The sequence below is a fragment of the Ursus americanus genome, chromosome 26 (genome assembly GCF_024610735.1).
Source record: "Ursus americanus isolate L20-20 chromosome 26, mUrsAme1.1.p, whole genome shotgun sequence".
NCBI classification, from domain to species: Eukaryota; Metazoa; Chordata; class Mammalia; order Carnivora; family Ursidae; genus Ursus; species Ursus americanus.
This window is the reverse complement of record NC_142152.1, coordinates 41,697,556-41,723,813: the sequence shown is the minus strand read 5'-3', so window position 1 is coordinate 41,723,813 and position 26,258 is coordinate 41,697,556. Positions and strand designations below refer to the sequence as shown.

At 34.7% G+C, this 26,258-nt stretch overlaps 1 long non-coding RNA gene, 16 other non-coding genes and 4 pseudogenes across 17 annotated transcripts in view; all 21 read right to left on the bottom strand.

The window, feature by feature from the left end:
• Positions 1–1,551: 1,551 nt before the first annotated feature.
• On the bottom strand, positions 1,552–1,625 carry LOC123778206 (small nucleolar RNA SNORD113/SNORD114 family). The gene has a single exon (XR_006775839.1). It is a non-coding gene; the product is annotated as a small nucleolar RNA SNORD113/SNORD114 family (small nucleolar RNA).
• A 1,811-nt stretch (positions 1,626–3,436) lies between these two features.
• LOC123778210 (small nucleolar RNA SNORD113/SNORD114 family) lies at positions 3,437–3,518 on the bottom strand (annotated as a pseudogene).
• A 1,248-nt stretch (positions 3,519–4,766) lies between these two features.
• LOC123778207 (small nucleolar RNA SNORD113/SNORD114 family) lies at positions 4,767–4,842 on the bottom strand (annotated as a pseudogene).
• A 922-nt stretch (positions 4,843–5,764) lies between these two features.
• Positions 5,765–5,839, bottom strand: LOC123778217 (small nucleolar RNA SNORD113/SNORD114 family). Its single transcript, XR_006775846.1, has one exon. It is a non-coding gene; the product is annotated as a small nucleolar RNA SNORD113/SNORD114 family (small nucleolar RNA).
• Positions 5,840–6,702: 863 nt separating this feature from the next.
• LOC123778231 (small nucleolar RNA SNORD113/SNORD114 family) lies at positions 6,703–6,774 on the bottom strand. Its single transcript, XR_006775860.2, has one exon. It is a non-coding gene; the product is annotated as a small nucleolar RNA SNORD113/SNORD114 family (small nucleolar RNA).
• A 1,118-nt stretch (positions 6,775–7,892) lies between these two features.
• On the bottom strand, positions 7,893–7,958 carry LOC123778205 (small nucleolar RNA SNORD113/SNORD114 family; annotated as a pseudogene).
• An 871-nt stretch (positions 7,959–8,829) lies between these two features.
• LOC123778242 (small nucleolar RNA SNORD113/SNORD114 family) lies at positions 8,830–8,904 on the bottom strand. Its single transcript, XR_006775867.1, has one exon. It is a non-coding gene; the product is annotated as a small nucleolar RNA SNORD113/SNORD114 family (small nucleolar RNA).
• A 902-nt stretch (positions 8,905–9,806) lies between these two features.
• LOC123778246 (small nucleolar RNA SNORD113/SNORD114 family) lies at positions 9,807–9,880 on the bottom strand. Its single transcript, XR_006775871.1, has one exon. It is a non-coding gene; the product is annotated as a small nucleolar RNA SNORD113/SNORD114 family (small nucleolar RNA).
• Positions 9,881–10,770: 890 nt separating this feature from the next.
• LOC123778240 (small nucleolar RNA SNORD113/SNORD114 family) lies at positions 10,771–10,845 on the bottom strand. The gene has a single exon (XR_006775865.2). It is a non-coding gene; the product is annotated as a small nucleolar RNA SNORD113/SNORD114 family (small nucleolar RNA).
• Positions 10,846–11,727: 882 nt separating this feature from the next.
• Positions 11,728–11,802, bottom strand: LOC123778250 (small nucleolar RNA SNORD113/SNORD114 family). The gene has a single exon (XR_006775874.1). It is a non-coding gene; the product is annotated as a small nucleolar RNA SNORD113/SNORD114 family (small nucleolar RNA).
• Positions 11,803–12,501: 699 nt separating this feature from the next.
• Positions 12,502–12,573, bottom strand: LOC123778224 (small nucleolar RNA SNORD113/SNORD114 family). The gene has a single exon (XR_006775853.2). It is a non-coding gene; the product is annotated as a small nucleolar RNA SNORD113/SNORD114 family (small nucleolar RNA).
• An 892-nt stretch (positions 12,574–13,465) lies between these two features.
• Positions 13,466–13,537, bottom strand: LOC123778202 (small nucleolar RNA SNORD113/SNORD114 family). Its single transcript, XR_006775836.1, has one exon. It is a non-coding gene; the product is annotated as a small nucleolar RNA SNORD113/SNORD114 family (small nucleolar RNA).
• A 1,149-nt stretch (positions 13,538–14,686) lies between these two features.
• Positions 14,687–14,761, bottom strand: LOC123778260 (small nucleolar RNA SNORD113/SNORD114 family). Its single transcript, XR_006775883.1, has one exon. It is a non-coding gene; the product is annotated as a small nucleolar RNA SNORD113/SNORD114 family (small nucleolar RNA).
• Positions 14,762–15,615: 854 nt separating this feature from the next.
• LOC123778237 (small nucleolar RNA SNORD113/SNORD114 family) lies at positions 15,616–15,687 on the bottom strand. The gene has a single exon (XR_006775862.2). It is a non-coding gene; the product is annotated as a small nucleolar RNA SNORD113/SNORD114 family (small nucleolar RNA).
• A 1,438-nt stretch (positions 15,688–17,125) lies between these two features.
• LOC123778262 (small nucleolar RNA SNORD113/SNORD114 family) lies at positions 17,126–17,197 on the bottom strand. Its single transcript, XR_006775885.1, has one exon. It is a non-coding gene; the product is annotated as a small nucleolar RNA SNORD113/SNORD114 family (small nucleolar RNA).
• Positions 17,198–18,109: 912 nt separating this feature from the next.
• Positions 18,110–18,181, bottom strand: LOC123778214 (small nucleolar RNA SNORD113/SNORD114 family). Its single transcript, XR_006775844.1, has one exon. It is a non-coding gene; the product is annotated as a small nucleolar RNA SNORD113/SNORD114 family (small nucleolar RNA).
• A 1,368-nt stretch (positions 18,182–19,549) lies between these two features.
• Positions 19,550–19,621, bottom strand: LOC123778223 (small nucleolar RNA SNORD113/SNORD114 family). Its single transcript, XR_006775852.1, has one exon. It is a non-coding gene; the product is annotated as a small nucleolar RNA SNORD113/SNORD114 family (small nucleolar RNA).
• Positions 19,622–23,049: 3,428 nt separating this feature from the next.
• LOC123778261 (small nucleolar RNA SNORD113/SNORD114 family) lies at positions 23,050–23,124 on the bottom strand. The gene has a single exon (XR_006775884.1). It is a non-coding gene; the product is annotated as a small nucleolar RNA SNORD113/SNORD114 family (small nucleolar RNA).
• A 1,113-nt stretch (positions 23,125–24,237) lies between these two features.
• Positions 24,238–24,310, bottom strand: LOC123778239 (small nucleolar RNA SNORD113/SNORD114 family). Its single transcript, XR_006775864.1, has one exon. It is a non-coding gene; the product is annotated as a small nucleolar RNA SNORD113/SNORD114 family (small nucleolar RNA).
• A 206-nt stretch (positions 24,311–24,516) lies between these two features.
• LOC123778179 (uncharacterized) overlaps positions 24,517–26,258 on the bottom strand; it is a 67,545-nt gene continuing 65,803 nt past the window's right edge. Inside the window, exon 34 of the long non-coding RNA XR_015721878.1 lies at positions 24,517–25,871. This is a non-coding gene — a long non-coding RNA (uncharacterized LOC123778179). The remainder of the gene's footprint in view (positions 25,872–26,258) is intronic.
• LOC123778235 (small nucleolar RNA SNORD113/SNORD114 family) lies at positions 25,370–25,448 on the bottom strand (annotated as a pseudogene).

Here is a 26,258-nt window from a genome sequence, read left to right as displayed (position 1 = left end):
ACTAGTCTTTCAGTCACTGACTCACAGACCCACTCAGTTATCATTCACTCATTCTCTTTTGACATTTTTATTTACACATGGTCTCATTCACACGTTAATTCATCAATTAATTCATCATGCATTTATGCACATATCCATTTAGTTACTTAACTCACTGTCAATTGTTAACACATTTGCATACTCCTTAGCATTTTCATCAATATTTTTCTTTTTGTTTACACAAAGACTCATTCACTAACTCACTGTGTCATTCAATCATTCTCTATTTCATTCATCATTTATTCCATTTCTCACTCAACAAAGGTCTATAATCATCTTAATCTGAGAGAGAGCAGTCTAAACCTATTTTTTTGAATGGAGATCTGTTTCTCTTTTTTTCCAGTTTTGCAAAATAAATTAAGCATGACCTTGTCACGGGGCGCCTGGGTAGCGCAGTCGTTAAAGCGTCTGCCTTTGGCTCAGGGCGTGATCCCGGCGTACCGGGATCGAGTCCCACATCGGGCTCCTCTGCTATGAGCCTGCTTCTTCCTCTCCCACTCCCCTGCTGTGTTCCCTCTCTCGCTGGCTGTCTCTCTGTCACATAAATAAATAAAATCTTTAAAAAAAAAAAAAAAAAAAAAAAAAAAGCATGACCTTGTCACGACAAATTCTTATCATTGGTCCATGCATGGTCTTTTTGTATTTCATTTTATGATTGCATGAAGCCATTTATTCTTTTCAAATATTACAGTCATCATCTATGAACAAAAGGATGAAACCAAGAATAAAAACTTAATCTACGACTTGCCAAAATCTATACTGCACTTTGCCACACTGGCCACAATCAGGATTTTTATCCTTAACTGTAATGACTGAAGCAGCCAATGTGCGGCCATTCAGGGGTACAAAGCAGATGTAAAAAAGAATAAAATATACTCATCACCGGTCCATACTTGGCACGCACTCATTTAGTTAACCATTTGTTCAGTTAAAATTTTTTTCTTTCTTCATAAATCAAACATCTAGAAACCTACGGCAAACTAAGAGCAGAACACTGACCATTACATACCTGTCTAGCTGCTTTCTTACGCAAAGTGGTAACAACCTTAATCTGTGTATTTTTTTTCTTAATGAACCAAAGTATATCAGAACTGAATTAGTAGTATTTCCTGTTTTATAACATAGCCTCTAAATTGGTCTTTTTTAAGATTTTATTCATTTACTTGAGTGAGAGAGTGAGGAAGAAAGAGAAAGAGGGCACAAGCGGGGGGAGGGGCAGAGGGAGCAGCAGACTCCCCACTAAGCACAGAGCCCCATGTGGGGCTCAATCCCAGGACCCTGGGATCATGACCTGAGCCGAAGGCAGACGTTTCACCAACTGAGTCACCCAGGAGCCCCTAAATTGGTCTTTTTCTATTTCTATTTTTCTTTACCTTTGAATATGTTTGTTTATTGATCCATTCCTTTATTCACTAATAATATTAAATCAATATCCATGAACCCTTCTCAACTAGATTCCTGAACCTTCCTGAGATCATTGCCCCAAAGTCACACAGTAGTTCTCTTTGTGCAGTGGACCTCAGTGGTTCAAAAACTGATTGATCATCATTTTCATTCAGATGCATTCCACGCACATCATTGGTCCAGGTGGGGCCCTTCTGCATTTAACTTTTAGAGCTGACATGGAAGCATTTTCAGCCGTTACAGGAACAACCATGAACCCACCATCCTATTCAACAACTAGAATACTGACCCCTGAAATGAGTAATGCCCTGGATCTTTAAGAAGAGGGGAATGTTTAAATAATCAGTGGGACTAAAGAAATAAATAAATAATCAATGGGACAAACATGAAATGAGACCCGAAGTTTTGAAATGAATGAGAAAAGCTCAGTTTTTTACTTGGACTTCATCTGCACCACATGGGATTAATTACAAACTGTGGTTCGTCACGTATTTACATTACTGGTCTGTGCATGACATTTGAAAAGTTCATTACATTTATGTTTTATTTCCTTTCACTTTCTGTTTCCATTTTCCGGATATATTTTTTTTATTTGAGAATGGCCAACACACAATGTTACACTAGTTTCAAGCGCACAACACAGTGATTCAACCACTCCTAGAGGGTATGGTGCTAACTAAAATAAGTCAGAGAAAGGCAAACAGTGTATGATTTCACTTATATGTGGGATCTTAAAAAACAATCCCGAAGAATAAACAAAAATCAGAGTCAGAGCTATACATAGCGAGAAGAAAATGATGGTCACCTGAAGGGCAGGGATGGGCGGACAAAATGGGTGAAGGGGGTGGGAGATACAGACCCAGAGTCATGGAATGAACAAGTCACACGAATAAAGGGCAGAGCACTGGGAATGCGGTCAGTGGTACTGTAATAGTGTTGCATGCTAACAGATGGAGCTTTTTTTTTTCACTGATACAATGCAAACCCACAAACTAACCACCAAACCAAGAACTTGCTTACTTACGTAGCACGATACGCTCCTTCCCACAGGGATAAGGCAAAGATCCTCAAGACTGGAGAATAATCTGATTAGCTATGGTGCAGCCATCCTGCAGGATGTAAAGAGGATGCTGACAAACTAGGTTTGGGGTGTAATTACTGAACATGAGGGGTCCGTGACAGAAATTTCTCGTAAAGAGTGATATATGCCACATTCTTACATCTGGCTCATGAATGGACCTCTATTTTGTTAATTAATATATTAAGTTATTCATTTTAATAATATAAGGAGCACCATTAAATAAGCCACCCGACATAAAAACGAGGAGTGCTGCAGACAATTGAGTCTGGGTCACGTACCCTCAGAGCTACGAGGTTAGAACTTCTTTATAAAAGGGTATGTGTTGTGCTAACCCAGATGAATCATGAACCTTGGTTTGTGACACCATCTCATCTTTGGTCCCTATGGGTCCTTCTCTGATTATATAGTACACTTTTTAATCCCACGGACAACCCTGAATACCCTCAATAAACCAGAATCGGGACCATTACATAAAAGTCTTGATGATTACAGAATCAGTTCCGTGTGTCCGTTCTGCAGAGTAGAACGTAGATGGGGAACAAAAAGGGAAAATGACTACGAATTGTTTTTTTAAATTCTTTAATTTTTTGAAGTTTTTGTTTAAATTCCAATTGGTTAGGGGCGCCTGGGTGGCTCATTCAGTTAAACATTTGCCTTCAGCTCAGGTCATGATCCCAGGGTCCTGGGATCGAGCCCCACGTCAGGCTCCCTGCTCAGTGGGGAGTCTGCTTCTCCCTCCCCCTCTGCCTGCCACTCCCCCTGCTTGTGCTCTCTCACTCACTCACTCTTGCTCTCAAATAAATAAATGAAATCTTTTCTAAATAAATAAATAAATAAATAAATAAATAAATAAATAAATTCCGATTGGTTAACATATGTTGTAACCCTAGTTTCAGGTGTACAATACAGCGATTTAACACATCCATACAGATGTCCAGACACAAGTTATTCATCATTCTTGATTCATACACTACCAATCATTGTCAATATCCAAGCTTGTGAATTCTTTTCAGTTAAATTTTGATTTATTATTAAATTAAATTTATTTTAAACTTTTTTTAAATTATTTTAAATTTTTAAATTCAATTATTTTTTAATTATTTTAAATTTTTAAATTATTATTAAATTAAAATTATTAAATTTTAAATATTGATTTATTCATTAATTTACTACCTACTTGTGAAGAAATATACGTAAGTCCAAAAAAACCCAGAATAAGAGCTTTGACATCCCTGATCCATCTATAAAATCATTTCCCACAGACATCACATTTGTTTCTTAAATTGGCCTCCATGTTTCATGTATGACCTCTCAGCAAAATGCTTCATGTCAATCCCATGTTTATTACTGGATCATGTTTGGCTTTCTTTGATTGTATTTCCTACTTTTCTTTTTTTTTTAAATAAAGATTTATTTCTTTATTTTAGACAGAGAGAGCATGAGCAGGGGGAGGGGCATAGGGAGAGGGAAAGAATCTCAAGTAGACTCCCAGGTGAGCACAGAGCCCAATTCAGGGCCCGATCCCATGACCCAGAGATCACAACCTGAGCCAAAAGCAAGAGTTGGACGCTTAACCAACTGAACCACCCAGGTGCCCCTATTTCCTACTTCTTAATAATGCATTCACCACTCTTACATTGCCCAAACCAAGACAAGAGCTTCGGCTGTTACTCACACACACTGGTCTCCATGCTCCTAAGACAACCACTGAGTTCGAGGCCATGGTAAATGTCAGAATTGGTGTGGCAGTGCCCATTCTGAGGAGTATAAGAGCAAGCAGAAAATAAAATTTGAGATCTTCTATCCATTGGTCCTGTATATTCCACCTTTCATTTATTCAGCCATTTAATATTTATTAATCGATTGTGGTATTCGCTTACTTTTCTCTTACTAAAACAAACGTTGAACTTCCAATTCATTGATTCAGAACAAAACACTGACTATTACTTATCAAGGGCTATGTAATCCAAGGCAACACCCTTGGTCCACTTACCCATTCCAGATTATATTAATAGTATTGCTCTCCTTACCACATCTTTTCATAACTTGGAATATGCCTCACTTCATTCATCTTTAATCATTTAAATATTTTTATTGATCCTTCCATTGGTTCTTTTATATTAATATAATCATAATCTATGAGCCATAAAATTAGAAGCAAAAGATTCTTACATATCTCTAACATCTATCTATAAGATTTTATTCCAACAGAGGAATAGACTAGGTATCTATTGTATTAGTGTTGGACCTCAGAGTTCCAGACATGTAGTAGTCATCATCCATGACTCATACCGCCACCAGTGGTCATCATTGATCCAGACTTGGCCCTCATTTTAATTTGTGTCCACATGAATTTTATTAATTCATCAATAATAATAAAAGAACTACCTGAAGTCCTAAAACACGAGAGTAAGATCCTTAAAGATCTCTAACATCTGTCTACAGAACTATTATTCATGGCAATACACCTCTTTCATTACTTTATTTCAATGTCACATGTAAGGATTAATCAAAACAACGCTTCACATTAACCCCATACTTATGCCGGGGCCATGGTTAACCTTCAAAAATTATATTTCATATTTTTAAAAATAATACAGTGAATGCCATTATAAAACAACAACAACAACAAGCAAACACTGAAACCAAGACAACAGCCTTGACTATTACTCACATTGGTCTCCATTCTCCTAAACCCGAGATGTAACCATGGAGCTCATGACCCTGGAAGATGCTTACATCCGCTCAAGAGTGTCCGTTCTAAGGCTTACAGAGCAGAGGAGGAGATAAAGAAAGGTTGAGACATTATCTGTGTTGGCCCTTGCATTCCACCTTTTGTTTGCGTAGTCATCTAGGTAGTTATTTGGGATAACATTTTATCTTCTCTTAAGTAAACAGTATAGGTCTTGCTACTGGCACAGAACAAGAGCACTGACTATTGGTAACACTGTATCATCCTTAGCCAAAGAATAACACCCTTATGTCATTTACTTCCTAGTGAATATTAGAGTTTTCAATATATATCAATAGTATTCTTGTCTTATCCTTTATTTCTATAATTGGACAATGCTTAACCTTATTCATCTTTACCTATACATTTTCAATGTTCTTTTATTGATCCAATTGTAATAATAGTTTGAAAATGCATGAACACAAAGACCAAAATGAAATCCTCGTATACTTCTGACATCTATTTATAGATCCATTTCAAAAAGAGAAAATGGACTAGATTTCTTTGGGTTGGACCTCAGAGTTCCAGACACGTAGCATTCATCGTATACGACTCATACGCCACCAGCCGTCATCATCGATCCAAGATTAGTCCACTTTCTCTTCATTCATTTCTATGAGATTTATTGATTAATTCATTAATTCATTAATTATACTTTAAAAACCCTATGACTCACAAAAACTGAAAAAGAGCCCTGGTATCTCTAATCTGTACATAGAATCATTGTCATATCAATATATTTCTTTCATTAATGTCTTTAGGTTTTCATACAGGTATCCATTGATACAATGCTTCATATCCACCCTGTATTTCTTTGTTACACATTGAAAACCCTTAAAGAACCCAAACCAAGACAAGAACGTTGAGTATTACTCACATTGGTCTCCATGCCCCTGACGAATAGAAGGAACCAGGGGCTCAAGCCCATGAAAGAGGCTTACATCAGCTCAAGTGCGCCCATCCTAAGGAGTACAGAGCAGAACAGATGATTAAAAAAAAAACATTATGCCATCTCTCCACTGATCCTTGCCTCTCGCCTTTAATTTAGGCAGTCATTTGTGCAATCACTAATTTCAAGTGTATTTATTTCATTTTCTCTTAAGAAAACAATTTTGAACTTGCCACTGACTCAAAACATAAATGCTATCTTAATTTATACTGTCTATATTCTCCCTAACCTAAGAGGTAAGAGTCACGTGCTGTTGGACTTCAGTGTTTTCAATATTTATCAACAGCATTTCTTGCCTGATCATGTATTTTTATAATTGGATGATGCTTCACTCCACTTACCTTTCTCTCTCTTTTTCTCTTTCTTGTAATTCACTTATCCAATTATAATAATGGAATGAAAAACCATGAGCACAAAGACCAAAAAAACTTTGTGTATTCCTGACCTCTGTATGTAGAATGGCTTTAAACAAAGGGAATGGACTAGATTTCTCTTCTGTTGGACCTCGGAGTTCCAGACACGTTTTCATCATACATAACTCATACACCACCAGTGGTCATTATCAATCCAGTATTGTCCCTCTTTTTCTTCATTCATTTCCATTTGTTTATTGATCATTAATTCACTAATAATAATTTGTAATCACTGTGATTCACAAAAACCCAAGAAGAGTTTTTATGTCCCTCATCCGTAGAGTGGATAATTCTCAAATCAATCTCTTTCATTAATTAACTTCAGTTTTATATATATGCAATAATCAATATAATGCACCATCTCAATCTCGCACTTATCACAACTGTACAACTGGCCATCTCTTAATAATACGTTGAATAGTCTCAAACCACCCAAACCAAGACAAGCACTTTGATTACTACTCCCATTGGTCTCCATGCTCCTTGCACGCATATGCAACCGTAGAGCTCATGACCATGGAAGGTGTTAAATCAGCTCATGTGTGTCCACTCTGAAGAATACACAGCAAAACAGGTGATTACGAAAAAACAAAAACAAAAAAACACCGATCTTATCTCCATTGATCCTTGATTTCTGCATTTCAGTTACTCGCTGACATATTTATTAATTTTCCATAAATTTTTTTCTCTTAACTAAAGGAAGGATCTCAAACTTGGATCTGATTCGGAACAATAAAATTGACTCTTACTAAATAGTGTCTACATGATCTTAAACCAAAGAGGTAACATTCTTAATCCATTTATTTCTTAATGAGCATTAGTGTTTTTAATTTTTAGTAATAACACTTTTTGCCTGATCACCACACAGGTTTATAATCAAAAAACACTTCATCCCCTTCTCTATTTATGTTTGTTTGATGGCTCTATCATTGATTCATTAGTAATAGTGAATCTGAATCTATGAATCTAAAATGAGAGCATGAGGGGCGCCTGGGTGGCACAGCGGTTAAAGCGTCTGCCTTCGGCTCAGGGCGTGATCTCGGCGTTCCGGGATCGAGACCCACATCAGGCTCCTCCTCTATGAGCCTGCTTCTTCCTCTCCCACTCCCCCTACTTGTGTTCCCTCTCTCGCTGGCTGTCTCTATCTCTGTCAAATAAATAAATAAAATCTTTAAAAAAATAAAAAAATAAAAAAAAATAAAATAAAATGAGAGCATGATATTTGTATATTCCTAACATGTGTCTAATGGGTCATTTCAAGTGACTCGGTATTGTGTTGACCCTCACAGGTATTGCTCATCACCCACAACTCACACACCACCAGTCACCATCACTGGTCCAAGCTAGACCCTCCCTTTCTTCATGTGTTTTACATTTGTCCTCTATTAAATCACTAATTCATAGATATGAATAAAAGAGACATTTATTCAAGAAAATATGAGCACAAGATCCCTGAATATCCTTAATGCTGTTGTATAGAATCCTTTCCCATATACACTATGTTTTTTTCCATTTTTTTAAATTAATCAACACAATGTTTCCTATTATATCTATTTTTGCCATGGATAACTTTTTTATACTGTTTAATACTTTTTAACAATACTGAGAATACTCTTAAACAAATGATTAAAACCAAGCTAAGATCTTTGACTATTACGCACTTTGTTTTCTTTACTGACACAGAGGCAACATGATCTTCATTACATCAAAAGCTAAAATCAGCTCAGTGCATCCATTCTAAAGAGTACCAAGAAAATACAATGATTAAAAAAAATGAGACATTCTCCCCATTGACCCACAGTTTTCATCTTTCAGGTACATAGTCATTTAAGTGTTTATTAATGTATGGTAATATTTAATTTCCTCTCAGTACAATAAACATCAAACTTGCAACTGACTCAGGGCGATAGTGACTGCAACCTAACAGCATCCATGTCACCCTTACTCAAAGATATAATACACTTGGTCCATTTATTATCCATCCCAGTGAATATTAATATTCATTTTCCTGGCTATATATTTTAGTAATGAACAATGCTTTACCCTCTTCATCTTTATTCATTTATACATTTGCAAATTTATTCTTGCCATTGATTCTTTTATAATCATATTTTTAAAATTCATGAACACAAAGACCAGGAAAAAGATGACTGTAGAATGCTGAAATCTATCTACAGTCTTAAAATATGATGAGTGGATTAGTCTTTTTGTGTTGGACCTCAGGGTTCTAGAAATGAGGTATTCATTCCATATGATTCAAAAGCCACCAGTTATCATCAGTGGACCATGATTGCCCAGCTTCATTCTCATCTATATTTGTTTATTAATTAATTAACAAGGAAGTCACATAAATCACAAAAACACAAGAATAAGGTCCTTGAATATCCCAGAACATCCACCTATAGAATCATTCACATCCAGACTAAATCTCTTTCATTTAACTGAACTCAGTGTTTCATTCATGGATTAAACAATGTAATGCTTCATATCAATCCGATATTAAATATCAGTGTGGTTGGTCTTCTTTGATTATATTCTTTTTAATAATGCAGTGAATAATTTTCTTTAAAAACCACTCAAACTAAGTCAAGAACTTTGATGATTACTCACATTGTTCTCCATGCTCCAACACAAAGATGCAGCCATACAGTTCGTGATCTTGGACGAATCCTTAAATCAGGTCAAGAGTGACCATTCTAAGGAATATAGAGCATCAGAGCAGATGATTATGAAATTGAGAAATTGTCTCCATTGTACCTTGCTTTCTTACCATCGTTTGGTTAGTCATTTTGGCAATCATTATTTAGAGTATATTTGTTTTCTTTTCTCATAAGAAAACGACCAACTTTGAACTTGAGACTGACCGAAAACAAACATTTTCTGCAACTTATACTATCTATATCACCATTAGCTAAAAAAGGAAAGAGTCATGTACCACTTATTTCTCTTTAAATTTCAGTGTTCTCAATTTATATTAAAGTATTTTTGTCTCATCACGTATTTTTATAATTGTACAATGTGGAACCCTATTCTTCTTTATGTATTTGTCTACTGATTCTTCCACTGATCCCATTATAACTATAGAATGAAATTACACACACAAACAACAAACACAAATTCATTCTGTATTTCTGAAATCTGTCTCTGAGATCATTTCAAATAAGGGGAATAGACTAGATTCTGTAGTGTTAGGACTCAAAGTTCCAGACACATAGTATTCATTGCATATGACTCATATGCCATCTGTCATCATCACTTGTCCAGGATTGGCCCTCTTTTCTATCATCTATTTCTTCATTGTTTATTAATTTATTAATAATTTTAAATGTTATGATTTCACCCTATGGAAAAACCCAACAGGAGGCTGGATATCCCTAATCTGTGTATAGAATCATTCTAACATCAGTGTATCTGTTTCATATGTTCTCCTCAAATTTTGTAGCTGCATTATAAATAATACTTCCTATCAATCCCATTGTTATCACAGTTGGCCAACTTTGATTGTATTTCACAATTTTAATAATGCACTAAATACCCTTACACAAACCACACAAACCAAGACAAGAAATCTGACTATTACTCACATGATCTTTGTCCTCCTAATAGAGATTTGCATCACAGAACTCGTGATGATGGAAGATGCTCAAATCATCTTAACTGTGTCCATTCTAAATAGAAAACAAAGCAAGTGATCTTCTACACATTGAGACCATATCCTCTATGATCCTTGTTTTCTACATTCTATTTACTCAATTACTAAGGTATTTATTCATTTTTCATAACATATATATATTTTGCTCTTAACAAAAGAAGAACCTGTTTTGGAACTGATCCTGTACAACCAAACTTGACATTCACATATCAGTGTCTATATGACCCTAAACTAAAGAGGTAAAATTCTTGTTCCATTTATGCCTTAATGGATATAGGTGTTTTCAATTTCTACTGATAATATTTTCTGCCTTATCACATAAGTTCACAGTTGGACAATGCTTTATCCTCTTCTTTTTGATCTATGTATTTTTATTTAATTATTCTGTCAGTGATCCATAAATAGTAAACCAAAACCTGTGAATCTAAAACAAGAACATGACATTCGTGCATCTGACTTCTGTTTACCAGATCATTTCCAATAGAAGAGATATGGTTTTTGTTGGACTTCAGAATTCCAGATACATTTTATTCACTGTCCCTGATTCATAAGCCACCACTCATCATCAATGGGCCATGAGAGGCCCCCTTTTTCTTCATTCATTTCTAAATTTGTATCAAATCATTAATTCATTGATAATAATAAAATATACATGATTCATGAAAACACAAGAACAAGATCCCTGAATCCCATCCCTAACATCTATCGATAGAAATCTTTCTCAACATACTGTATTTTTTTCATTAAGTGACTTCAACATTGCACATTATTAATCCATATTTCATATCACATTAATCAATGGGCCATAGATAACTTTTTAAATTAGACTTAATACTTTAATACAGTGAATGCCTCACACAAATGACCAAAACCAAGACAAGAACTGTGGCTATTACTCTACCTAGGTGTCTTTCTGAAAACAGAGATAATGTGACAATTTGATGGCAGAAGAATACTTAAGTTAGCTTTTTGTTTCTGAAGAGCGTCAAGCAGAAAAGATGATAAAAAGGTTGACACATTCTTTCTACTGATCTATAATTTCCATACTTCATGTACATAATCACCTAGGTTTTTATTAATTTATAGTAAAATTTATTTATCTTTCTTTCAATACAATAAACATCAAACTTGCAACTGACTCGGGGTGACACTGACTACTACTTATCACCATCAGTGTCACCCTTACCCAAAGATGTAATACACTTGGTCCATTTATTATCCATTCCAATGGATATTAATATTCATTTTCCTGACTATATATTTTAGTAATGAACAATGCTTCACCCTCTTCATCTTTATTCATTTATACATTTGCTAATTTATTCTGCCATTGGTTCTTTCCTAATTATATTTTTAAAATTCATGAACATAAAGACCAAGGAAAAAATCACTGTACAATCCTGAAATCTGCCTACAGAATGACTTACAATATCGGGACTAGACTAGATTCCTTTTGCATTGGCCCTCAGAGTCCCACACTCATATTACTTATCATCCATGACTTATGGACCACCAATCATCATCACTGGTCCAGGATTGGCTGTCTTTCTGCACATTCTCATCGACATTTCTTTATTGACTACTCATTAATGAAGAAATACACACAAATCACACCAAGAAATAAGATCCTTCACTATCCCTAACATTCATCCATAATATCATATATAAACAGACTAAATCATTTTCATTTAACTGAACTTAGTGTTTCTTTATGAATTAATTATTTTAATGCCCCATATTAATCTGATATTAAACATTGGCATGGTTGGCCTTCTCTGAATCACTCAAACAGGACAAGAATTTTGACTATTACTCACATTGCTCTCCATGCTCCCAACATGTAGATGCAAATATAAAGATGACAACTGTAGATGAATCCTTAAATAAGCTCAAGTGTGTCCATTCTGAGAGCAAAAGCAGAGCAGATGATAAAAAATTAAGACATCTATCCATTGGTCCATAGCTTCTACCATCCATTTATGAAGTCTTTCAAGTATTTATTAGGTTAATATAAATTTCTTAATAAATCAAATGTTAAACTTGAAACTGAAAGCAGTAACTGTTACTTATACTGTTCTATTACCATCCTTTCATCAGACAAAACACACCTGACAAAATGGTCCATTTATTGTCCATTCCAAATTATAATAATATGATTTCTTTGGGGGCATTCCTAATGTATAGTTTAAAGAGTCAGTTCAAATAGATGTAATGAATTAAATTTCCTTCATGTTGGACCTCAGAGTTCCAGACACGTACTCATCATATACGACTCATACGCCATCAGTGGTCATCATCGATCCAATATTGTTCCTCTTTCTCTTCATTCATTTCTATGGGTTTATTGATTACAGAATTATTTCACTAATAACAATTTTCAATGCTATCATTCGTAAAAACTCAAGAAGAGTCTTTATGTCTGTAATCTATAGATAGAATTATTCTCACATCAATATATTTATCATTAATACCTGTTTTTCTTATATGGATTCATCAAAATAATGTTAACTATATCCCGTATTTACCACTGAGATACAGTTACATTCTTTAAATGGATTTTGCACTTTTTCACAAATAATCTTAAAATACAACAACACTGAACCAAGAAAGTAATCTCAACTGTGACTCACATTAATTTCTGTGCTCCTACTATATAGAGGCAAGCACAGAGCTCTTGACCACGGAGACGCTAAATCCGCTCCCGTGCATCCTTCTGAGGAGTACAGAGTAGAGTGGACGGTAAAAAAAACTGAGACCTAATCACCTCTGAGCCTTGCTTTCTGAATTTCCTTAATTAGGTATTTATTATTTTTTTCTTAATACGTATTTTTTATCTTAGCAAAAGGAAAAAACTCAATCTAAAGATTGACCCAGAAAAATAAAATTCACTCTTCCTCATCACGTGCCCGTATGATCCTTAGCCACCTGATCCATTAATTTCTTAATGGGTATCAATGGTTTTAAAATTATTAATGATATCGTCTGCCTCACCACATACATTCGTAAGTGGACCATGTTTCATCTACTTCTTCCTGGTACAGTTATTTATATTTTGTTACACACTTCTATCATTACTTCATTAACAATAACTAATCGATGTCTATGAAATCAATGCAAGAATATGATCTTTGTGTATTCCTGACATCTCTTCATGGAAACAATTTCAATGGAAGAAATAGAGTGATCATGTCCCACACGAGACCTCAGAGTTTCAGACACATTTTCTTCACCCTTGATTCCTATGCTTCCAGTCATAATCACCGGTCCATGACTGAGTCTGTTTTTCTTTGTTTCTACATTAGTATTGATGAAGTTATGAATTCATTAATAACAATAATAATACATGCTTCATAAAAACTCAGGAACAGTTTCTTGAATATCCCTAACATCGATTCACAAAATCATTTCCCGTATAGACTGTATCTTTCACTAACAGACCTCAATCCTGCACATTATAAATTAACATAATGTTACATATCATATTTATCATTAGGTTATGGTAAACTTTTAAACTAATTTGGTAATTTCTCATAATACCATAAATACCCTTAAACAAATGACCCAATCCAACACAACAACTTTGACCATTACTCACTTTGACCTCTCTCCATACAGAGGCACCATGACTATTTTAATGAGGCAGAAGCTGAAATCGGTTCCAGCATCCATTCTGAAGAATACTAAGCAGAAAATGTGACTAAAATGTGGAGACTTTCTCTCCATTGATTCACAGTTTTCGTTATTTGTTTGCACAGTCACCTGGACATTTATTAGTGGTAATATTTGTTTTTCTCTTCATAAATTAAATGTCAAAGTTTTAATGGACTCAATCAATACCTATTACTTATTACTGTCTATCATTCTCACTCGAGACATATACATTTGGTCATCTTATGTTCCATTCCAATTATATTGTACTTACTTATTATATATTGTAACAGTAAAGTATTTTACCCTCTTTAGATTTATCCATTTACATTTTTATTTATCCTACCATTGATTTTTTTTATTGAAGTACAGTGGCATACAATGTTATCTTAGTTTCAGGTGTACAACATAGTGATTCAACTTCTCCATATGTTATGCTGTGCTCCCCGCAATTATAGCTACCACCTGTCACCTACAACACTATTACGATACCACTGACTATGTTCCCTATGCTATACTACCTCATGATTTACTCACTCCATCACTGGAAGCCTGTACCTCCCACTCCCTACACCCATCTGCCCATCCCCTCAACCCCCTCCCCTCCAGCAACGACCAGTTTGTCCTCTATATTCCTACTACTGATTCTGCATAACAATACTTTACAACATTCATGTACACGAAGACCAAGTGCGTGGTCCTCACATGTCCCTGACATCCGTCTAGAGGATCACTTCAAATGGGGAGAAAGGACTAGATTTCTTTTGTGTTGGAATCCAGAGTTACAGACCTGTGGTGTTTATCATCCAAGATTCGCATGCCACCACTTGTCATCATTTATTCAGGTATGTCCCTCATTATCTTTAATCATGTCTACATGTTTTTATTAATTCATCAATTTGCTAATAATAATAAAATAAATACCTAGGGGGGTCAGAAAAATTTGAAACAAGACCCTTGAATATTTCTGATATCTGTCTATAGAATTACTTTACACAGACAGTAAGTATCTTCTCTTAATGCTTTCAAAATTTCCTACAAAGATTAATTACCATAATGCTTCATATTAACATCATTTTTCTTTTTAGCATCGTTGGTGATCATTGATCATATTTCACACTTTTTAATAATGCAGTGAAAACCTTTTTGAAAAACCACAAAACCAAGAAAAGAATTTTGACTATTAATCACATTGTGCTCCATATTCTTCATACCATTCTAAGGAGTACAAGACAGAGCAGGGGATAAAAGATTGAGACCTTATGTTCATTTATCCCTGTATCCACCTTTCAATCAGTCAGTCATTTGGGTAGGTAGTGGTTTGGGAGAACGTTTTATTTTTCTTAAGTGAATAAAAATATTGATCTTGTCCTTGGCAGAAAACATGAATATTGACTACTACTTATGAATAACTACATCATCTTTAGTCAAAGAATAGATGCATATGTATCTTTCATAATAGGCATTTGTTTTTAATATATGGTAATAGTATTTCTTGCTTAACCATGTATTTTCATAATTGGTCAAAGTTTCACTACGTTCATCTTTCTCTATATATTTGCTTATTATTTTATGGAAGTAATTATAATAATAATAGAAATACATGAACATATAGGCCAAAGGAATATCCTTGTATATTCCTGACATGTGTTTAAAGGATCACCTGAAACAGGGGCAACGGACCAGAATCCATCTGTGTTGGACCTCAGAGTTCCAAACACGTATTCAGTGCGCACGGCTCATACGCCACCAGTGGTCCTCATCGATCCAAAATTGTACCTGTTTTCTTCATTTCTACAGTGCTTATTAACTAATTGATTAATTCACTAATTATTCTGAAACCCAATTATCAAAAAAAAAAAAGCGGCCCTGAAATCCCTATTCTGTATACAGAATTATTTTCACATCAATATACTCTTTCTTTAAATATCCTACATTTTTATGTTTCATGTCATTTCAATATTTGTCACTGGGCTACCAGTGACCATCTTTATTAAATACGGCACTTTTAAAAAATACACTGAATACCCTGGGGAAACAAAAAAATCACTGAAACCCAGACGAGAACTTTGACTTTTATTACTCACACTGGTCTCCCTGCCACCAAGTCATACTGCTTGAATCAGCTCAAGAGTATCCATTCTGAAAAGGACAAAGCACAGGTGATGATTTAAAAAAAAAAAAAAAAAGTCAAATTCTTATTCCCACTGCTCCTTGATTTCCACATCTCTTGCCCACTCATTTAGGAATTTATAAATTATTCCTCGTCTAGATACTTTCATCTTAACAAAATGAACAGCAGGAAACTTGAAACAGATATACAACAACCAAAAAAACCCGACTCTTAATTATCTGTGTTAATATGATCCTTAGTCAAATAGATGACACTCCGTTTTTTCTTTTGTTTTTCCAAATGGCTCTCCTGATCCCTTTATTTCTTAATGAGTTTCAGTGTTTTTGATTGAACTAATAATATCTCATACCTGTCCACAAATGTTCAGAGTTAAACAATGCTTTGCCTTGTCCTCTTTATTTATTATCTATATTTCTTTAATGGTCCTATAATTAGTCTATTAACAATAACAATCTAAATCTATAAACCCAATACCTACATCGGGTATAGTCCTGACACCTGTCTACCGACTTAAACAGAATACACCATGTTGGTATCACGTTGGGCCTCGGTATCCAGACACACAGTCCTCACTGTCCCTGATCCATCCACCACCTTTCATCACCACTGACTCATGATCAGGCCTCTTTAATTCTCATAAACATTTGCTTATTGATAAATTAACAAATACACAAAATTAATATAAATAAACAGAAGACCTCTTAATATCTCCCTCTACAATCTTTTTCAGAGACTACCTCTGTGTCAAAAACTGACCTCGAGGTTTACGTTTATGGACTCATCACCTTAACATTTCATAGCTGTCTGATATTTAACACGGGCATATTTTGCCTACTTTGAGTATATTCAATATTTGGAATAATACAGTGAACGCCCTTAAACAAACCACCTAAGCTCAAACACCAACATTATTCACACTGGTCTTTCCAATGTTCTTAACAACATAGATGCAACTGGAGAGCACATGACCTTGGAAGATGCTTAAATCAGCTCAAGTGGGTTCATTCTGAGGAGTACAGATCAGAGCACGTGAAAACAACAACAACAGCAACAAAACCTCGCATTTCCTCTGTGTTGGACCTCAGCGGTCCAGATACGTATCACTGATCGTGCGTGACTCCTACGCTAACAGTTATCATTGATCCAGAGAAGACCACTTTCTCTTCATTCACTGCAATATTGCTTTTCGATTATCTCATTAATTCACTAATTGTAATTGTGAAACTCTATTATTAAAAGTAAAACAAGGCCTTGAGCTCCCGAGTATATGACTAGAATCATTCTCACAATACTTCTATCGTTAACTATCATCAATTTCTCATATATGTATTACTCAAAATAAAACTGCATATTAATCCTATAATTGTTACTAGGATACTGTTCACATTCTTTGATTCTATTTCACACTTTTTACTATTACAGCAAATATCCTTAAGCAAAAATACCAGAATGAAGATAAGAGCTCTGATTATTACTCACACTGGTCTCCAGACTCCTACAACAGAACCGCAGCCCCAAAGATCATGATCAGGGAAGAATCCTTAAAGCGGGTCCAGTGTGTCTGTTCTGAGGAGTGCAAGGCAGAGCAGATGATAAAAAGCGAGACATTCTCTCCAGTGATTGTTGCATCTCACTTTTCATTTAGTAAAACACTTAGGTAATCACTCACTTGGTATAAATATTGTTTTCCTCTTAAGAAAACAAACCACTCTGATTTTACCACTGACCCAGAATCCAAACATGGTCTACAGCTTACACTGTCTACGGCATCCTTAGCCGTACAGGCAACAGTCATGCACCATCTACTTCCAATGGAAGCCCAGGGTCTTCACAGGACGTTAACAGTAGTTCTTACATAATCACAAATTTTTATAATTGGACAATGCTTCATTGATTCATATCAATTTACACCTTTCTTTATAGATTCTCTCATTGATCCAATTATAATAACAGCATGAAAATGTATGAACTGTAAGACCAAAAACAAGACCCTTGTATATTCCCGACATGTGTCTAGAGCATCCCTTCAAACACTGGGAACGGACTAGATTTCTTCTGTTGGACCTCAGAGTTCCAGACACGTATTCATCGTACACGACTCATACGCCACCAGTGGTCATCATCGATCCAATATCCTCTTTTCCTTCATTCATTCCTCTTCACGAGTAATAATTTCTAAACACTATGAAATTGCCAAAGAGTTACTGCATTCCTAATCTGTACGTAGATTACATATCAATGTGTCTCTTCCATTAACTATCCTCAGTGTTCCACACGTGGATTAATTAATATAATCTTCACATATCCTATAATTGTCATGGAGATGCACTGCCTTCTTTAAGTACCTTTTGTACTTTTAAATAATACAGTGAATTACCTTAAAAAAACACTTAACCTAGAAAAGAACTTCAACTGTTACTCACATTAATCTGCATCCTCCAATCACATGGAGGGAACCACAGAGCTCACGCCTATAAACGTATGAAATCAGCCCCAGTGCATCCATTCTGAGGAGGACAGAGCAGAACAAGTGATTTTAAAAAATGAGATTTAATTGTCATTGATCCTCACTTTTTATTTCATAGGCGCAGGATTTAGATATGGATTTTTTTATCTTTATTTGTATAATACGTATTTTATACATGAATTAAAAATTTATATATTATACATACACATATAATAAAATGTGTAAGTATATAATAGAATGTATAACTATATTAACACCTAAATTACATAAAGTATTAAATATTTTAAAACATAGTTATAATACAAAATATCTATAATATAAATATATATATGTAAATAAAATGAAGTATACAAATATAAAATCAATAAAATGGTTAAGCACAATAATGCTTCATATCAACCTGATAAATAACATTGGCATATTTTACCTTCCTTGATAATACCTTTTAATAGTATTTTTGAATACTTTTGAATAATACAGTAAATAGCCTTAAACAAACCGCTCAAGCCAAGCCAAGAACTTTGACTGTTACTCACGTCGTCTCCATGATCCTAAAACATAGATGCAACCAGAGGGCTCATGACATTGAAAGAATGTCACAATCAGCCGGAGTGTGTCCATTCTGAGGAGTACAGAGCAGAGCAGATGATAAAAAAGGAGACATTCTTCCATTTATCCTTGATTTACATCTTTCATTTAGTTGGGCATTTAGGCAATCATTATTTGAAGTCTATTTCATTTTTCTCTTAAGAAAACAAACCTACTTTGAACTTCACACTGACCCAGATCATAAATATTGTCTATAATTTGTCCTCCAAAGAGGTTACGTTCAGGTACCATTTATTTCTCTTTACACTTCAGTGTTTTCAAAATATATTAATAGTATTTCTTGTCTCCTACATATTTTTTAAATTGGACAAGGCTTCTACAATTCAGCTTTTTGAAATACATATTTCCACAGTGACATTTCAATGATCCAATTTTAACAAAGAATATAAATGTATGAAGAGAAAGACCACATCTCTTTAGCGTTGGACCTCAGAGTTCCAGACACGTACTCATCACATACGACTCATACGCCACCAGTGGTCATCATCGATCCAATATTGTCCTTCTTTTTCTTCATTCATTTCTATTTATTGATTGATTAAAACATTAATTCATTAATAATAATTTCTGAACACTATGATAAAAAGCCCGAGAAGAGCCTTTGTATCCCTAATCTGTACATAGATTATTCACGCAACAATGCATCTCTTTTATCAATTATCCTCACTTTTCTACACAGGGATTAATCAATGTTTCATATATTCCATATTTATCACTGAGATACAGTTGCCATTTTAAATTGTATTTCACATGTTTTAGTAATAAAGTGAATTGCCTTTATTTTTTTATAAAAATTTTTTATTATTTTATGTTAGTCACCATACAGTACATCCCCGGTTTCCGATGTAAGGCTCGATGATTCATTAGTTGTGTATAACACCCAGTGCACCATGCAATACGTGCCCTCCTTACTACCCATCACCAGCCTATCCCGATCCCACACCCCCCTCCCCTCTAAAGCCCTCAGTTCGTTTCCCAGAGTCCATAGTCTCTCATGGTTCATTCCCCCTTCTTTTTAAAAAAACACATGGAGGGGTGCCTCTGAGAGTTCAGTCAGTTAAGCGTCTGACTCTCGATCTTGGCTCAGGTCTTGACCTCAGGGTATGAGTTTGAGCCCCACATTGGGCTTCACATTGGGCATGGAGCCCCCTTCAACACATGGAAACCAAGAAAATAATTTTAACTATTGCTCACATTAACCTCTGTCCTCTTCTTATATAGAGGTAGCAGGAGCTCACGACCATGGAAATGCTTAATCAGCTCCACTGCATCCGTCCTGAGGACGACAGAGTAGAGCAGTGATATAAAAACCCGACGGTGACTAACACATCATAACAAAAACAACCTGAGACCTAACTGCGATTGATCCTCGCTCCCCATGTGTCATGTAGTCAGTATTTATGTTTTCAATATGTATATATTTTTATCTTACAAAAGCAGAAACTCAATTTCACTACCAAAAAGAATAAAATTCACTCTTCCTTATCAGTATATGTGACCTCAAAGAGGTGAGAACTTTGCCCCTTTATCTCTTAATGGGTATCACGGTTTTCAATGGTTATTACAAATATCTCTTGCCTCACCACGAACTTTAACAGTTAAGACAATGTTCTGCCCTCTTGTTCTTTAGTATTTATTGGTGTTTGTTTAATAGTTCCATCATTATTCCATTAATAACAACAAATCTATGTCCATAAAATCATTATGAGAATATGATCTTTGTACATTCCAGACATTTCTTCACTGAAACAATCCCAAAAGAGGGGACAGACTAATTAATTTACACGTTTGCCTCAGAGTTCCAGATTCATACATGAGCAGTCACATCTGGGTCTCATTATAGTCATTAATGTCTACATGTTTTTATTGAATAATTCAATTAACTAATAACAATAAAATAAATGCTTGGAGACCGCAAAAACTTGAAAAAGAGCCTTAAATATCTCCAACATTTGTCTTTAGGATTACTTCCTACTGACAAGATCTTTCATTAATTAACCAGAATGTTTCCTATATAGATTAATTGACATAATGCTTCATATTAGCCTCAAATTTACCATCTGGCTATGGTTGTGATCCTTAACTTTATATCACATTATTAATCAAGCAGCTACAATCTTTTTTTAAAAGACCACAAAATCAGATAGGCCGGTGATGGGTATTAAGGAGGGCACCTATTACATGGAACACTGGGTGTTAGACACAAATAATGAATCATGGAACATTACACCAAAAACGAAGGATGTACTGTACGGTGACTAACATAACATAATAAAAAATTATTATTAAAAAAAACCCACAAAATCAAGGAAAGAATTTTGACTATTACCCACATTGTTCTCTGTGTTTTTAATACATGGATGCAACCACAGAGCTCGTGACTATGGTGGAATGTCTATATCAGCCGAGGGTGACCATTCTGAGGAGTACAAGACAGGGCAGATGATTAACAAATTGAGACCTCATGACCATTGGTCCCTGCATTCCACCTTTCATTCATTAATAAGAATGAATTGGGATAACGTACATTTTCTTTCTCAAGAAAATAAGCAGTATCAATCTGGTAGCTGCCAGCATAAACACGGATGGTTACTCAAAGAATAACACCATTATACCATATATTTCCTAATAGATCCTTGTTTTCAAAATATATTAACAGTATCTCTTGTAACCACATATATTTGTAATTGGACTATATTTCACCCACTTCATACTTATTACTTTACTGATCCAATTTAAAAAATAGAATATATCAACATAAAAGACCAAAAACAAGATTATAGATTATAGATTTATAAATCAATTATCCACATATAATAATAGAATAAAAGTGCATGAACACGACTAAAAACAAGACCCTCATATATTCCTGACATCTGTGTATAAGATCCCATCAAATGATAGGAATAGGCTACATTTTTGTGTGTGGACACGACCCATACGCCATCAGTGGTCATCACTGATCCAATATTGTCCCTCTTTTCCTTCATTCAGTTCTACATTGTTTATTGACTAACTCATTGATTCACTAACAATAATTTAAAACCCTATTATTCAGAATAACACAAGAGTCACGATACCCCTAATCTGTATACAGAATCATTCTCACATCAATATATCTTTTTTATTAATTATCTTAAATTTCATCTGTGATATAATTTTAAAAACCAAAACATAAAAAAATAAAGAAAATGTGAAAAAATCATCTTAAATTTCATGCATGTAATAATCAATATAATGTTTCATAGGAATTCAATGGTTTTCACTAGGCTACAGTGAGCTGCCTTTGACTCTATATGGCACTTTTAAAAATACACCAAATATCTTTAAAACAAACATAGCTGAAGCCAAGACAAGAACTTGACTATTACTCACATCGGTCTCTGGGCTTCTTACATACAGTGGCCATCATGGAGCTCACCACCATAAAACAATGCTCAGTCAGCGTAGTGTGTCTGTTCAGAGAAGTACAAAGCATAGTCAATGATAAAGAAAATTAAGACCTTATCTCCACTGATCCTTGCTTTTCATATTTCATTTACTCACTTATTTCATGACATGAATATATTTTTCTCTTAATAAAAGGAACTACCTCAAACTTGACACTGACTCAGAAAGTCTTATTTGTCTGTATAACTCTTAGCTAAGGAGGTAACACCCTTCCTCTACTTATTTCTTAATGAATATAAATATTTTCAATTTTATTACATCTTTCCTCACCATATATTCATAGTTCATAGTTGGATAATCCTTCTCCCTCTCTTCCTTACCTATTACACCTATTTCTTGAATGGTTCTATCATTGATCCACTAATAATAACAAACCCAAATCCATAAACTCACAATAAGAATATGATCTTCGTATATTCCTAACATCCACGTACAGGATCAAACAGAACAGAAGGAACAGACGATTAGTATGTTGGACCTCAGATACCCAGACGCACACTGCTCATCACCCATGACTCCTCCATCCCCTGTCGTCATCACTAGTCCATTAGAGGCCCACTTTCTCTTAATTCCTTACTATACTTGTATTGATTAAATCATTAATTCATTGAAAATATTAAAATTAGTGTAATTCACAAAAACTGAAGAATAAGATCTTGAATGCCCTCAACATCAAATACAGAATCATTGCCAACATAGGTTATATTTCTCTCATTAATCAAACTCAATGTTATGTAATAAATTAAGGAATATAATGTTTTATATCATATTTATCAGTTAGCCATAGTGAACCTTTTTATCAAACTAATTACTTTTTAATAATACCATGAACACAAACAAAAGACCCAAACCAAAACAAAATTTTTGACTATTACTGTCTTTTCTGTTTCCTAACACAAAAGGAATGTCACAAGTGTCACAGGAATGTGACAATCCTGATCCCAACAGAAGACAAAATCAGCTCAAGCACCTATTTTGAAGAGGACAGAACAGAGAAGGGGATGAAAAGGTTGAGACTTTCTCTCCACTGACCCATGGAGTCCACCATTCATTTATATAATCATTTAAGCATTTATTAACATGATGGATATATTTATTCTTACCTTAAAAATAAATTTCAAACTTGAAACTAAATCAGACAATAAATAACTGACTACAGAATTTCATTGTTTATATCAACCTAAGTCAAGGAGGTAATACACTTGATCCTTTTATATCCATTCTAATGTATATAAATACTTTCACCTTGCTATCTATTTACCAAAAAATAATACTTCAACCTCCTTATGTTAATTCATTTATGCATTTATTTATCGTACCATTAATAGGTTTATAAATTAATTACTAAAATTCATGAACACAAAGATCAACAACAAAATTCCTATTTATTTTTTTTAAGATTTTATTTATTTATTTGACAGAGATAGAGACAGCCAGCGAGAGAGAGAACACAGGCAGGGGGAATGGGAGAGGAAGAAGCAGCCTCCCAGTGGAGGAGCCTGATGTGGGGCTCGATCCCAGGACTCTGGGATCACGCCCTGAGCTGAAGGCAGACGCTTAACGACTGAGCCACCCAGGCGCCCCCAAAATTCTTATTTATTACTGACATCTGTATATAGGCTCCCTAAACACAGGAGAAACAGACAGGATTACTTTTTTATCAGATCTGAGTTCCAGACACATAGCATTCATCATATATGACTCATTTGCCACCAGTTGTCATCACTGGTCTAAGACTGACCCTCTTTCTTTCCATTCTCATAAACATTTATTTATTAATTAATTAATCAAAAAATACACATAAATTAAAATATAAGAATATCATCTTTTGGGGCGCCTGGGTGGCTCAGTCATTAAGCGCCTGCCTTCGGCTCAGGGCGTGTCCCAGAGTCCTGGGATCAAGCCCCACATCAGGCTCCCTGCTCCACTGGAAGCCTGCTTCTTCCTCTCCCATTCCCCCTGCTTGTGTTTCCTCTCTCGCTGGCTGTCTCTCTCTCTCTCTCTCTCTCTCTCTCAAATAAATAAATAAAATCTTTAAAAAAAAAAAAGAATATCATCTTTCAACATGCCTAACATCTGTCTCTATAATATTACAGAGGCTAAATCTCTTTCTTTAACTGACCTCAGTGTTGCATTTATGGATTAGTAAACACAATGCTTCATATCAATGCGGTATTAAACATTGTTATATTTTGCCTTCTTTGATTATATTTAATACTTTTGAATAAATACACTGAATTGTCCTCAATAAACCAAGACAAAGGCTTTGAGTCTTATTCACGTGGTCTCCATGCTCCTCCAACATAGATGCAACCAGAGGGCTCACGACCTTGGAAGAATGTCACAATCAGCTGGAGTGTGTCCATTCTAAGGAGTATGGAGCAGAGCAGATGATAAAAAAAGAGAGACATTCTTCCACTGATCCTTGCTTTAAATCTTTCATTTAGTCAGGCATTTAGGAAATCATTACTGGAGAATATTTATTTCATTGTGTTTTACAAAAATGAACTACTTTGAACTTCCTAGTGACACAAAATATAAAAACTGTCTATAATTTGTCCTGTCTATATCATCCGAGCCAAAAAGGGGATAGTCATGTACCAATTTTTTTTCTTTGGACTTCAGTGTTTTCAAATTATATTAATAGTACTTCTTGCTGCCTCATATATTTTTAGAATTGGGCAAAGTTTCTACAATTTAATTTTTTTACACATTTCCTTATTGATATTTCATTGATCTGATTATAATCAAGAATGGAAATGCATGAAAAGAAAGACCACACCTCTTTTGTGTTGGACCTCAGAGTTCCAGACACGTATCATTCATTCATCATCCGTGATTCATACGCTGGCAGTTATCATCATTGATCCAGAAAACACTGCCTTCTCTCCATTCATTTCTACATTGTTTATTGATTAATTCATTAATTCACTAATTATCATTTAAAACTATATGATTCACACAACATGAAGAAAGAAGTATTATCCATAATATGTATCTAGAATCATCCACACATCACTGTATCTCTCATCAATTATCCTGCTTTTCATAAATGCTTTAATCAATGTAATGCTTCATTTTAAATCCTACTTTTTTCACTAGGCTACAGTTGGCCTTCTTTAATTACAATTCATATTTTGTATTAATCCAATGACTATCCTTAGCAAAATATCAGAAACAAGACAAGAACCTTGACTATTACTCACATTTGTCTCCAGTCTCCCCAATACAAAAATACAACCCTAGGGCTCTTGATCGGGGGAGAATCCTTAAAGCAGGTCTAATGTGTCCATCCTGAGGAGTACAAAACAGAGCGTATCATAAAAATAGTAAAGACATTCTCTATTGGTCTTTGCTTTTAACCTTTCATTAAATCCATTGTTGGTCAACTATTAATTTGGTGTAAATATTTTTTCTCTTAAGAAAATGAACAACTTAGATTTACCAATGACCCAGAACTTGAACATTGTCTATGACTTATGCTATCTATGGGATCCTTAGCCATACCTGTTAACAGTCAGGTAGCTCTTACTGCTAATTAAACTTCAGAGTTTTCATAGAAGTAATAGTATTTCTTACATAATCACGTATTTCTATAATTGGACAATGCTTCATTACGTTCTTCTTTATTAAGGTTTATTGATTATTTTATTGATCCAATTATAAAAATTAAAAGGAAAT